Source organism: Motacilla alba, chromosome 10 (genome assembly GCF_015832195.1).
Source record: "Motacilla alba alba isolate MOTALB_02 chromosome 10, Motacilla_alba_V1.0_pri, whole genome shotgun sequence".
NCBI classification, from domain to species: domain Eukaryota; kingdom Metazoa; phylum Chordata; class Aves; order Passeriformes; family Motacillidae; genus Motacilla; species Motacilla alba.
Window position 1 is genome coordinate 19,852,021 of NC_052025.1, and position 12,673 is coordinate 19,864,693.

Here is a 12,673-nt window from a genome sequence, read left to right on the forward strand (position 1 = left end):
GTTACACGCGCGGCCGCCGCACGGCAGAGAGAGGATGCACCTCTCGTTTGGCGCAGTTTGAAAAATAAAATTGTTGACAGAGGGAGCGGGGAGGCTTTCCTGCAGTGCAGCCACAGCTGCGTGCCTGCAGCCCCCCAAATCCAGGGATCGGCGCGGCGGGATCCCGCTGGGGTGCGGGGCAGAGGGGGATGTGCCCGCTCAGGAGCTGTCCTGAGGCTGCAGCCCCGAGCGTGGAATTCCTAAAAATCAATGGGAAGTCCGCGGAGGTGCCTTGCCCTGTGGAAACCAGATGCGTGCTCATCCTCTGTCCTTGCAGAAGGCCCAGACGAGAGGATTTGGCCACAAGGACGTTGATGATCTCCTCGGATCCGGGCTGGTGGCATTGCCTCGTCATTCCTGTTTCCTCAGGGATAATCCCGAGCATTCCCTCTCCTTCCCCTGCTGAAGGAGCAGTGATCCTGTGGCCGAAGGGGCAGCTCCTGACGTGCTGGAGCTGCGAGCAGAGGGACCCAGCAGAGGATCTGCCCTGGGTACACCCCAGGGGACAGCAGGCAGCGACCCAGAGCCGTCCCCTCGCCGCTGTCACCACACCCAGCCCCAAAGAAAGGGCCTTTCCCTGCCTGTCACCTTCCATGCGGAGCCCTGCCACGCTCTGAGCTCGGCTCTCTCCAGCTCCTCTCCCCCAGATCCCTCCCAGCTCCTTTAAAGCTGCTCCAGCGGAGCAGAAAACTCATTATGGAGAACTGCACAGAGCCCGCTCGAGTGAGGAATTACCAGCAGCAGAGGTTACCTCATAATCTCATTAATTTAAACTATTTTATCACCAGCTCCTGCCCCGTAATTACGCGTGCAAAATGCACACAGGATATTTCTCTGTGAGAAGCTTGAAACAGAAGATTGAGGGCACGATAAAGCCCTTCCATGGGGCTGCAGGAGCTGGGGGCAGTACCATGGCCTTGTCCCAAGTCCCCCTCTCTCTCTCTGAAGAGTTTTCCAGAAGGAAAACTTCTGGACCACAAAAAAAGTCTATAATTTTAACTTAAAAAATAGAAAACATATCAAAAATGGCACCTTCTCAGGGTCCAGTTTCTGAGTTTTGCTGTCGGTGACGGCGACTCTTGGCCGGTGTCAGTCAGAACACAAACTCAGCAGCCCTGGGTGGAAAAAGCAGTCCCAGGCTTAGCCCGTGGTTGTGTTCCCCTAGCCACAGCCGAGCGCTCCAGCTGCCAGGGATTGGTTCAGTTCTCCACATGAAAAATTTACTTTTTAATGGGCCAGGCTGCGGCAGCGCCTGAGCCGGATCCAAAATAACCTCTTAGCACGCGGCTCCGAGGGGATCTCCAGCCATCCCATAAACTGGAACACAGCTTGCACTAAAAAGCTCTTTACAGCCGTGCCCTCCTCGGCTTCTCGGGGCCCTGCAGTGGTTGGAAAGCTCCAGCGCTTGCTCCAGGAAATGGAAAATGATATTTTGGAACCACACTGCCCGTGGCTTTTGTTTTCCAGTTAAAGCAAGCTCCACATCAATATATTTGGATTTTTTTTTTTCTTCTCCAGGGTCCAACAGCAGAAGCAACCTCAGCAGCCTGGCCAAGGTGAGCTCGGGGCCAGGGGGAGCAGATGGAGGGAAAACTCTGGGATGTTTTTAGGGTGTGGGACAAGACTCATGGCCAGGGTGAGGTGGGGACTCTGCCCCAGCAGGGGCAGAGCCCCACGTCCCCTCCATGCCAGAGGGACACGGGTCTGGTGCTGAGGGGATTTTGGGCAGAGCTGCAGCTCTGGTTTGGGCTGGAAGGAACCTCAAAGCTCCTCTCATTCCAGCAGACCAGGTTACTTTTCATTTTTTCTCCTGCAGCTGCTTTTGTCTTGCAAATCTCCATTGAGAAAATTTGATTCTGAACAACCAATCAACCCTCTGTGAGCAGTGCAGGAGGACATCAGAATCACCCAGTTCATCCCAAACCCAATGGCCCTGCGTGGCCCTGTTAGCCCAGCCAGGCCCTGCATGGCCCTGATAGCCCATCCAGGCCCTGTTGGCCCAGCCAGGCCCTGGATAGCCCAGTTAGCCCAGCCAGGACCTGCATGGCCCTGTTGGCCCAGCCAGGCTCTGTTAGTCCATCCAGGCCCTGGACAGCCCAGTTAGCCCAGCCAGGCCCTGGATAGCCCAGCCAGGCCCTGCATGGCCCAGTTAGCCCAGCCAGGCCCTGTTGGCCCATCCAGGCCCTGTTGGCCCATCCAGGCCCTGGATGGCTCTGTTAGCCCAGCCAGACCCTGTTAGCCCAGCCAGGCCCTGGATAGCCCTGTTAGCCCAGCTAGGCCCTGCATGGCCCTGTTAGCCCAGCTAGTCCCTGTTAGCCCAGCCAGGCCTTGGATAGCCCAGCCAGGCCCAGCCAGGCCCTGCCTGTTAGCCCAGCCAGGCCCTGTTAGCCCAGCCAGGCCCTGCATGGCTGTCTTAGCCCAGCATGGCTGTCTTAGCCCATGTCTGTTAGCCCATCCAGGCCCTGGACAGCCCAGTCAGCCCAGCCCCTGCACGGCCCTGTTAGCCCAGCCACCGGGATTTCAGGATATCGATCCCTGAAATATTTCCCTGGTGAGTCACCGGAGAGCGGCCAAGCCAAAGCTGTGCCCCTTTTGAGGCAAGGATTGCTTTGGAACGGAGCAACAGGTGAGGAAAATTCCTGAGCTGGCAGCAGCGGCACCGCCACGCACGGCTGGGGCCGGGCTGTCACACGGCGGGGCCGTGACAGAGGGAGCGCGGCGTGCCAGCAGCGGGGCTGGGCCGTGCCCGGATCGATGGGCACGGCAGCGCCGCTGTTATTGGGGCTGACCTTGTCCCCAGTCTCTCCCACAGATCCAAAGGTCACAGCAAAGCAAACAGCTCCCGAAGGACCGAGATATCCCAGCGCGGCCGGGACAGGATGCAAATATCCCCAGAGAGCAAATAAACACCTGGAGAGGCAGCAAATGTTCCAGGGAGCAAATAAACCCCTGGAGAGGCAGCTGCCCGGGCAGCAGGGAATCCTGGAACGCACAGCAGCGGGCACGGAGGGGACTGGCCCCTTTGGCCTGGCCTGCAGAGCGGCTCCAGCTCCGGGGGACGGCATCAGCACCGCGTGGAGCTGCTGGAGCCCGTCCAGAGGAGGCCACGGAGCTGCTCCTGTCCCCAGGAGCCACATCCACGTGGCTTTGGACCCCTCTGGGGATGGGGAGTCCCGCCCTTCCCATGGAGAAATGGTTGGGTAATTCCCAATGCCCAGCCAAAGTCTCCCTGGTGCATCTCGAGGCCGTTTCCTCTCACCCTGGCAGGGGATGGATGGGGAGCCCTCGGCATTTTTTTCCTGATCTCAGTCGCCACTGGGGACAGCCCGGAGTTTCCCAGTTCCCCCAGAACTCCCCAAACCCCCCGGAATTGCTGTGCTCTGGCTGAGCAGAGCCCAGGGCAGCGCTCGGGATGGGTTTCCCTGCAGGAGTGCCTGGCTCTCCCAGCTGGGGGTGGATCCCCGCAGCCCCAGCTCAGCTGGGTGTTCTGAGCTGTTCCACACTGCCATCCCTCATTGTCAGCTGCACAAACCCGCCAGGCCCGGCGAGGCAGGGAGGCCCGGGCTCTGCCACCTCTCCCGGATCTGCCGATGTTCCGAGCCGCTCTGAGCTCCGGGTTGGATGTTTCAGGCAGGCAGCTGATGACTTCAAAGGCACCGGTGCTCAGCTGATGGAAAATGTCCCCGACTGCCTGGGAACCTCTGCCTGCTGGGGGGAGCCCTGCCCAGTGCTGGGACACGGGAGAGAGCCGGAGTTTCCAAGGGGCTGCCTTTAGGATGAGAACACAAATCCAGGCTTTAGCCACCTTCCCAGGCTGTTCAGCTTCCAGGTTTAACAAGGGAGAGGGAGGAGGAGGAGGAGGGTTTGCTTTGATTTCCACATCCCTGTGGATTTTTGCACCAAGGGTCTGGGGGTGAAACTCCCTCTGGCTGCTGCGGGAAGAAACATTCTGCCCCAAAACGGAAGGAGGGCAGGGCTGGATGGGATATTGGGGAGGGATTGTTCCCTGGCAGGGTGGGCAGGCCCTGGCAGAGGTGCCCAGAGAAGCTGTGGCTGATCCCAGTGAGTGTCCCAGGCCAGGCTGGACACTGGGGCTGGAGCAGCCGGGGACAGTGGCAGTGTCCCTGCCCTGCAGGGGTGGCACTGGATGGGCTTTAAGGTCCCTTCCAACCCAAGCCATCCCATCCCAACATTCTGTGATCAACCAGAGCTATTCCAAAGCCTTCCCGGGGCTGGGGAGCCGAGCACAGATCCCGCATCTCCGTGTCTCCCTGGCACACCCGGAGCGGATCTCTCCCTGCCGTTCCCCATCTCCTCAGCACCACCCAGAGCAGGAAGATGCTCTGCCCCACAGCAATCCCTGGGCACTTCCCAAGCCGCCCCAGAGCCCGGTTTGGGGGTGGAAGCGCAGCAGAGGATTGTTCAGAACCCGGAGGGACCGGAGCGAATTCCCTGGGCTGGGAATTTCAGAGGGACAGGAGCAAATCCCCTCTGCCTGAGCCCGGCCATAAAACCCCGGCAGGGAAGGGATTGCTCCCCCCGCCGTGCCCAATCAATTAGCGCTGAGTAATTGCAGCCCGTTAGGGCCGTGCCGTGCCGTGCCGTGCCGTGCCGGGCCGTGCCGGGGGAGCTGCGGACCCGCCGGAGGAAGGCTGGGTTAATGCTCCTGCCCACCGCACAGCCCCCAAAATCGATGGCGGCAGGAAATTGCTGCTAAGGCAGCTCCGGGTCAGCGCTCCTCGGGATCTCAGGCGTTCACTGGGCCGTGGATGATCCAGAGGAACAACCACGGGGGCATTCCCAGCCAGGGAAAGGGGCGGGAGAACCCCGTGCGAGTGCCCCGTCCCGGGGGTGTCCAAGGCCGGCCTGTGGAAGGTGTCCCTGGAGGAGCGAGATGGGCTCTGAGGTCTCTTCCAGCCCACACCATGCCAGGATTCCATGGAATAGCACTGCCAAATGTGAACTCCAGCACCTCGCTGCTCTACGAGGAGCTCTGGCAAACCCCCCTCATCAGCTCCACCCCTTCCTCCCATCTCCAGGATGGATCTTCACCCTTTCCTTGGATGCAGGAGATGCAGGAGAGCTCGGATCCCACCCCAGAGCCCTCCAGGCGCGGGCGCAGGGCAGCAGGAGATGCCCAGTGCACCACAGAGACCTTTCCCTGCTTGGAGAAACAAAAACCATCCAAAAGCAGGAGAGGAAAAATCCCCTCTGCCCTGCCCTGGGGCCGGGGCTCCGCGTTCCAAGCATTCCCAGCGCTGGGGCTGCCCGAGGATTTCAACGGGATTGGCCTGGGCTAACACACTGTGATCAAAGCTAATCTCTGATTAGCCACACTGAGGAGATTTAATTTAGTTTAAAGCCTTACCTGAAATGCAGAACTGGGTATTATTGCATATCTGAGCGGGGCTGCTGTTGTAAAGCTGCGGTATTTATAGGAGAATTAAACCCTCCCTGCGAGCCCTGCCCGGGGAGGCAGCAGGGCTGAGCGGCTCCAGACACTCCAAAATCACCCCTCAGCCACGGAAATGGCACAAGATTCTCAAGTGGCGTTTATTTGCTCTTATTTCCGTCTAGTTCCAGAGAGCCGAGTTCACATTTTCAAGCCGGGGGGGTTTGAAATCTGCCTCTCTCCTAAGGAAGGGGAGATTCTCACCCAGCGCAGGGCCCCCTCCAGGGATGGGGACTCCGAAGCTCCCTGGGCAGTTCCAAGGCCCGACCACCCCTTCCAGGCAGGAATTCCTCCTGACGCCCAACCTGAGCCTCCCCTGGGGCAGCTTCAGAGGATGTCCTCATCCTGTCCCTGCTCCAGCCCGACCTCCACCCGGCTGCTCCCTCCCGCCTGGATTCCTGCTCCCCGGGCTGGGAGTTTCAGCCCCCCAGGGGTTTTCTGGGCCAGCCCATCCCGGCTGCCGGCAGGTCCAGGGAGCCGGGAAGCAGGGAGGGGTAAGCGCGGCCCTCCCCAAGCCTCATTCCCTTGGGAAATCAGAGCGAGAGGAGGGGGAAAAAAACAACCGAAAGCGAGCTAATTCCTATTAGGAACGAGCTGCTCTCTCCCCTCATCTCCTGCGAGCGTTCTTGATTAGCTGATAAATGATTAATGGTGCCAAGAAAAGCCGGCTCCTTCATCTCCTGCTTTCATCCCCCAGCCGCCTCCGGGGGACTCCAAATGTCACGGGCAGATGAAAGGGCCCCCCCGAGACCCCAGGGGTGCCGATGTCCCGGGAGGAGAGGCCGGAGCCCTCCCTGCGAGCCTCCATCCCCTGCCTGAGCTGGGAGCGCATCCTCCGAGCGCTCCCTGCTCTGCTTTTCCCCGGGAAGCAGCAGGCACGTCCCTGGAATCCATCGCTGCTGACAAGGGCTCTATTTTAATGCTGCTAACAGCGATTTTTATTCCAGCACTATGTGAAGGCACTTAGATTTCTGTGCAGTTTTTACTTTTTAATCTGCCATACTTCTTGCCGGTGTCAAAGTGTCACCGGTTAATAGTCTGACTGGAAAAAGGAGTGTTTCAGATCTTGTTCCCTCGTCCACACTGTGAATACATTAGAGAGGCGCTGAATGATTTAAGAGGGATTTTTCTGCCCCTGAGCAGGCAGGGAAGGCGAGCGCGGGGGCGCAGGAGGGGCCCAGCCTCGCCGCTCCCAGATGAAAAGATGGGCAGCGCTTTCTGCTCCGGGCTCCCCCGAGGCGTGCCGGCGTTCCGGGTGGGCAGAGCGCTGCTGGCCCCCCTCATCCCTCCGCAATTCCCGGGGGTGCTGCTCCCCGGGGACTCTCCTGCTCAGTTTTCCCCCGGGACTGCCTCATTCCCGGGGCTCGGAGCGCCGGGAAAGCGCTCGGACAGGCGGTCCGGAGGCGGTGGAGCAGCGAGGCTCCCTCGGGAGCTGCCCCGGGGCCGGGCAGAGCGTTCCCGGTGGCTCCCAGCCCGTCCCCGGCAGCGGCGGCGAGCGCCCAGCCTCGCCCGGTGCTGCTGGAGCGGCTCCGGGGATGCTGCTCTGGGAACCCGAACATTCCCGCAGCTGCCTCCTCCCCTGCCGGCTCCCGGGGCATGGCCGGGGCTGCGCGGGGACGCTCCCGGGGCCCGGGATAACGAGGACGGGAGATCAAAGCTCCGCGGCTGCTCCAGCCCTCAGCAGCAGCCCCTGGCAGCCCATCCCTGAGCATGCCAGCTCCGCCAATCCCGGGCAATTAGCAAATTAATCTGTCCCCACCCAGGCACCGCGCAGGGCTGGGGGACCCACAGAGCGGAGCTGGGACAGGGATGGGGCAGCCGGGAAGCCAGGCTGAGTAGTAGTTGTTTATTTTTATTTTTATTTTTATTTTTATTTTTATTTTTATTTTTATTTTTATTTTTATTTTTATTTTTATTTTTATTTTTATTTTTATTTTTATTTTTATTTTTATTTTTATTTTTATTTCTTAAGTAATACTTTTATTATTTTTTATTATTATTATTATCACCTGCAGCCCCTTAATTCCCCCCAGCAAGGTTCCACAGGAAACCTGCTGAGGCCTGGTATGTCCAGTAGGACTCTGGGAATTTTTGGGTTAAATCAGGCCTTACCCAGGGTCTGGCATCTTCTCTCTCCCAGTGTATGGATGACTGATATCTCTCCCAATATATGGATATCTGATATCTCTCCCGATGTATGGATAGCTGATATCTCTCCCAGTATATGGATAGCTGATATCTCTCCCAATGTATGGATATCTGATATCTCTCCCGATGTATGGATAGCTGATATCTCTCCCAATGTATGGATGGCTGATATCTCTCCCATCGTGGCTGTCAATACCTGATCTCTCCCGATCCATTGATAAGCTTTGGCGTGCCCACAGCAAGGGCTGATCCAGGGGGCACCCGCAGCTCTGCCCATGCGCTCAGTGGGAAGGACAGGGGCACGGATTGTGGGGGGAAAAGGGGAAAGCCGGGGCTTCCCACAGCTCAGCCCGCGAGGCTGCGGCTCCCGGGATTCCCTGCCAGGCCTCTGTGGATTTTAAATAGGAGGTGACAGGGTTTAACGGGAGCAGCACACCTCCGAGCGCTCGGGAACAGCTCGGCCCTGGCTCCCAGGGATGCGCCGGAGCCGCATCCTCAGCGGGCAAGGCTGCCCATCCAGGGCCAGACACATCCCCTGCCCGTCCCTTGCCTCCTCCTGCGGCCCGGGGCTTTGCAGCCGCCCCTGGGCTCTGCTCCCGGCTCACCCCGACCCCAGCCCGGCACAAAGAGCAGCTCTGCCCGCGGCTGCTGCCCGGGCTGGCTCTGCGGAGGGGGATTGCCCGTTCCGGCGCTTCTTCCCGCTCCGGGGACACAGGAGAGGGCTCGGTCTGGGTGGGAAGGGACCTCAAACCTCTCCCAGTGCCACCCCACGCCCTGGGCACACCCGCGGCCCCGCCGGGGCAGGGGTTTGTGGCCCGGGTCACCCTGCACGCCCTGGATGCTGCTGTGGGTATTTCTGGGTGAGGCAATGGATGTCGGGGCGAGCCGGGGCCGGGCATTAATTATTAACTCCGAGCAGGAGATTTGCCTCTCTCCCAGCAGCAGCCGCTGCAATAGCTCCCCACATAAAAGAGCATTAAGTGAAAGCCGGGATAAAGCCGATCGCTCGGCAAAGTGACGTCCCCGCTTTCAAGGCCTATTGCTCGGCAGGAAAATTTACAATCCTTTAATTCCATTTACAAGGCGGCGACACAAAAGGGAGCCGGAGAGACGGAGGCTGGAAGCCGGGGGACTGAAGGGGAGGAATAAAATAAACAGGAGTCCAAGGGAGCCGGGATCAGGCCCCCCCTCTGAAATCCAGCCGCTCATTAAATTCCAGCCGGGATTAGAGGCGGAAAGCGCCGGGTGAGGCTCTCGCTGCTGTTCAATGGGAGGTGTATTAAGTTATATAGGTTCCATCTTGTCCCTATTCACGCCAAGCCGGGTTGTCTATACCCGAGCAGCTCGGCGTAATTTGCTTATAAATAATTGACTTCTTGGCGATTAAAATCTCTGGAGGGGCTCCGGGTTTATTCACAACAAGCCTCCTCGGCCTGCCGTGCAAATTAGGCCTTTCAAACCTGTCTCATCTCCAACAGAAATGTTATGAAGAGTGATTTTTTTATCCCCCGTAATAACCTTCAACTAACCTTTAAACTGAAGTGAATAATTTAAATCTTATTTTCATATCAATGGGGGAGTCAAGCCAAGCAATTATCTTTTATCTGTATACTCTGTCGTCAGAGCGAGGCATAATAAAGTTTTCCCAAGTGGGCAGAGTGAGGCAGGAGAGGAGGAGAGAGCGGGAGCGCGCTGGGATCTGAAGCCATTAATGCGGCGATGAATTATTCAGTAATGAGGACAAGATCTGCCGGCGAGGATCCGCCAGCGCCCGCCCGGTGCTCCGCGCAAATCGCCGGATTTTCGGCACCATCGGAGCCGGCCCGGCTGGCTGGGGGGGCGGCACCCCCTGCCCGGGGGACCAAAAAACGGGGGAAAGGACAAAAAAAATATCCTTCCCCCGAGCGAGGGGCTGAAATTTCCCCCCCGCGCTCGTTAGGATTCTGCCGGGCTCGCTCCTCCCCCGTCCTGCCGGACCCTCCGTGATCTCCTTTGTCATTAATTCATAAAGCGGCGGCCCTGAGCGAGGCGGGATTGCAGCGGCAGAACGCGGAGCTGCTGGAGCAGCGCACCTGCCGAGCGGGGAAAGCGCAGCCTGGCATCGCACATCCAGCCCTCGCCCTGGCCCGGGGCAGGCGGGAGCGGGATGGGGGCCTGGGGGGGCTGAGCGGGGCTGCGAGCCGCGAGAAGCCGGGGGAAAGGGAAATAATGGGTATGGAAGCGCTGCTCCCTGAAGAGCCGCAGATCCCTCATTTCCAGGCGGAACCAGGCTTTGACCTGCAGCCACAACCGCCCGGGATTAACATCCCCAAATCCCCCTGGCAGATCCATGAAAACCTTCACACCGCGGCGCTGCCTGTCACCAAAGCCGGCGGGAGGGACAGGGACAGGGACAGGGACAGGGACAGGGACAGGGATAGGGACAGGGACAGGGACAGGGACAGGGACAGGGACAGGGACAGGGACAGGGACAGGGACAGGGACAGTCCTGAGCACACCCACCACAGCACCCCTGGCAGCCGGGCAGGGTTTTTCCTGCAGCCCCGGGGTTTTCTCTTTGGGTTTTCTCACCCAGCGCCGGGAAATCATGGAGAGGTCGGGAAAAGCCCAGGAAAGGATGGACAGGTCAGGAAAAGCCTGGGAAATGATGGACAGGTCAGGAAAAGCCTGGGAAATGATGGACAGGCCAGGAAAAGCCTGGAAAATGATGGGCAGGTCGGGAAAAGCCCGGGAAATGAAGGACAGGTCAGGAAAACCCAGGAAATGATTAACATGCCAGGAAAAGCCTGGGAAATGATGGGCAGGTCGGGAAAAGTCTGGGAAATGATGGACAGGTCAGGAAAAGCCTGGAAAATGATGGACAGGTCGGGAAAACCTGGGAAATGATGGACAGGTCGGGAAAAGCCTGAGAAATGAAGGACAGGTCGGGAAAAGCCTGGGAAATGATGGACAGGTCAGGAAAAGCCCGGGAAATGATGGACAGGTCGGGAAAAGCCTGGGAAATGATGGACAGGTCGGGAAAACCCAGGAATGATAGGCAGGCCAGGAAAAGCCTGGAAAATGATGGACAGGTCGGGAAAACCTGGGAAATGATGGACAGGTCGGGAAAAGCCCGCTGGGCGCAGAGAAGCAGGAGCCAGGGCAATCCCGGGAGGGAGCAGGGCTGGATTAGATGTCAGGGCAGCTCTGGCACCGAGCAGTAAATATCTTCATGTAATCTTTCCACTTAAACCAATGATTAAACAGATTTAGCAGATGATTAAACAAATAAAGATTAATGAAACAAGCAAAGCAATCAAATCTTTATGGGGGAATAAATGCGTGATCCAAAACAATATTAGGACAAATTGTCTAAAACTAATCGAGGCTGCGCTGCTTTTGTCTGAGCAGTGTTTGTTATGTTCGCACTTGGGTGCAATCAAAATATTTGCTCAAACTGGGATGGAACTGAAAATCCCAAACACCATCGAGGATTAAAGGGAAAAAATAAGGAATGTTTTGCAGGATTCCCCGTGCTCCCGGGCCGGGCTGGGGGCCTGAGGGGTCCCGTGGGAGTTGGGTTGAGGATGGAGAGGATGGGGATGGCCCCGGGAATGGGAATGGGAAGGGATGGGACAGCTGGAGCACAGCCAGAGGGACCTGGAGAGGTTCCATCCCACAGCCACTGGTGCTGGTCCCTCTTTAATTAATTTTACGGGAACTACAGGATCTCCAAGGTCCCCCCAAGCCAGCCCATCCCATAATTCCATGAACTCAAGGCTTTGGTCGCTCCAGCAGCAGCAGCAGTGCCGGGGTTTGGAGCTGTAAGTCTTTTTCTTTCATCAATTTTGCATGGGGGAAGATCGTGTTTGCTCTAAATACTTTTGTTTTTAAAGCCTCCTAAATTTTTGAAATGAAAATAACAAGGGGGGAGAGAAAAGAGAAAAGACTTTTCCAGACAAACTGTCAGGAGGCTGCAGCCGCCAGCAAACGCAGACAGAGCTGCGCTTAATTAGGGGAGAAGGGAGGGAAGGAGGTGCCAGAGGCAGGGAGAGCCGAGCCTGGTCCCGGATGGGAGCGGGAACGGGCCAGGCTGCAGCACCGGGGTGTCCCTGATGGGAGCAGGGATGTGCCCGGGGTGTCCTGATGGGAGCAGGGACAGGCACGGCTGCAGCACCGGGGTGTCCCGATGGGAGCAGGGACAGGCACAGCTGCAGCACCGGGGTGTCCTGATGGGAGCAGGGATGTGCCCGGGGTGTCCTGATGGGAGCAGGGATGTGCCAGCTGCAGCACCGGGGTGTCCCGATGGGAGCAGGATGGGCCAGGCTGCAGCACCGGGGTGTCCTGATGGGAGCAGGGACAGGCCAGGCTGCAGCACCGGGGTGTCCTGGTGGGAGCAGGGATGTGCTGGCTGCAGCACCGGGGTGTCCCGGTGGGAGCAGGGATGGGCCCGGGGTGTCCCGATGGGAATGGGGACGGGCCAGGCTGCAGCACCGGGGTGTCCTGATGGGAGCAGGGATGTGCCCGGGGTGTCCTGATGGGAGCAGGGATGGGCCAGGCTGCAGCACCGGGGTGTCCCGATGGGAGCAGGGACGGGCCAGGCTGCAGCACCGGGGTGTCCCGATGGGAGCAGGGACGGGCCAGGCTGCAGCACCGGGGTGTCCCGATGGGAGGGGGGGCATCCCAGCATGGATTTGGTGCTCTCCCGGGCTTTGGGATGGCGCTCCTGGACAAAACCAGCCCGGGGTGGTTTGACTGCTGCTCCCAAAGCTTTGCTGGGGAAATGGGGCGGGCACTGGACACTGGGGCGTATCCCAGCTCCCAAAACCAGCGGCGTGGGGGGAATTCCTCATTTCCCAGGGAGGAGTCGGGTTCCTCCGTGCGGGCCGGAGCTGGAGCTCAGGGCAGAAACAGCCTCACCTGCCAGCCCTGAGGGGCAGCTGAGCATCCCTGCTGGGCTCAGGGAATCCTGCAGCTGGAACAGCCCTGGGGGGCCCCGAGCCCGGCCACCCCCGGGCCCCCCGAGCTCCCAAAGCGCCCCATGCCCAGGGATGA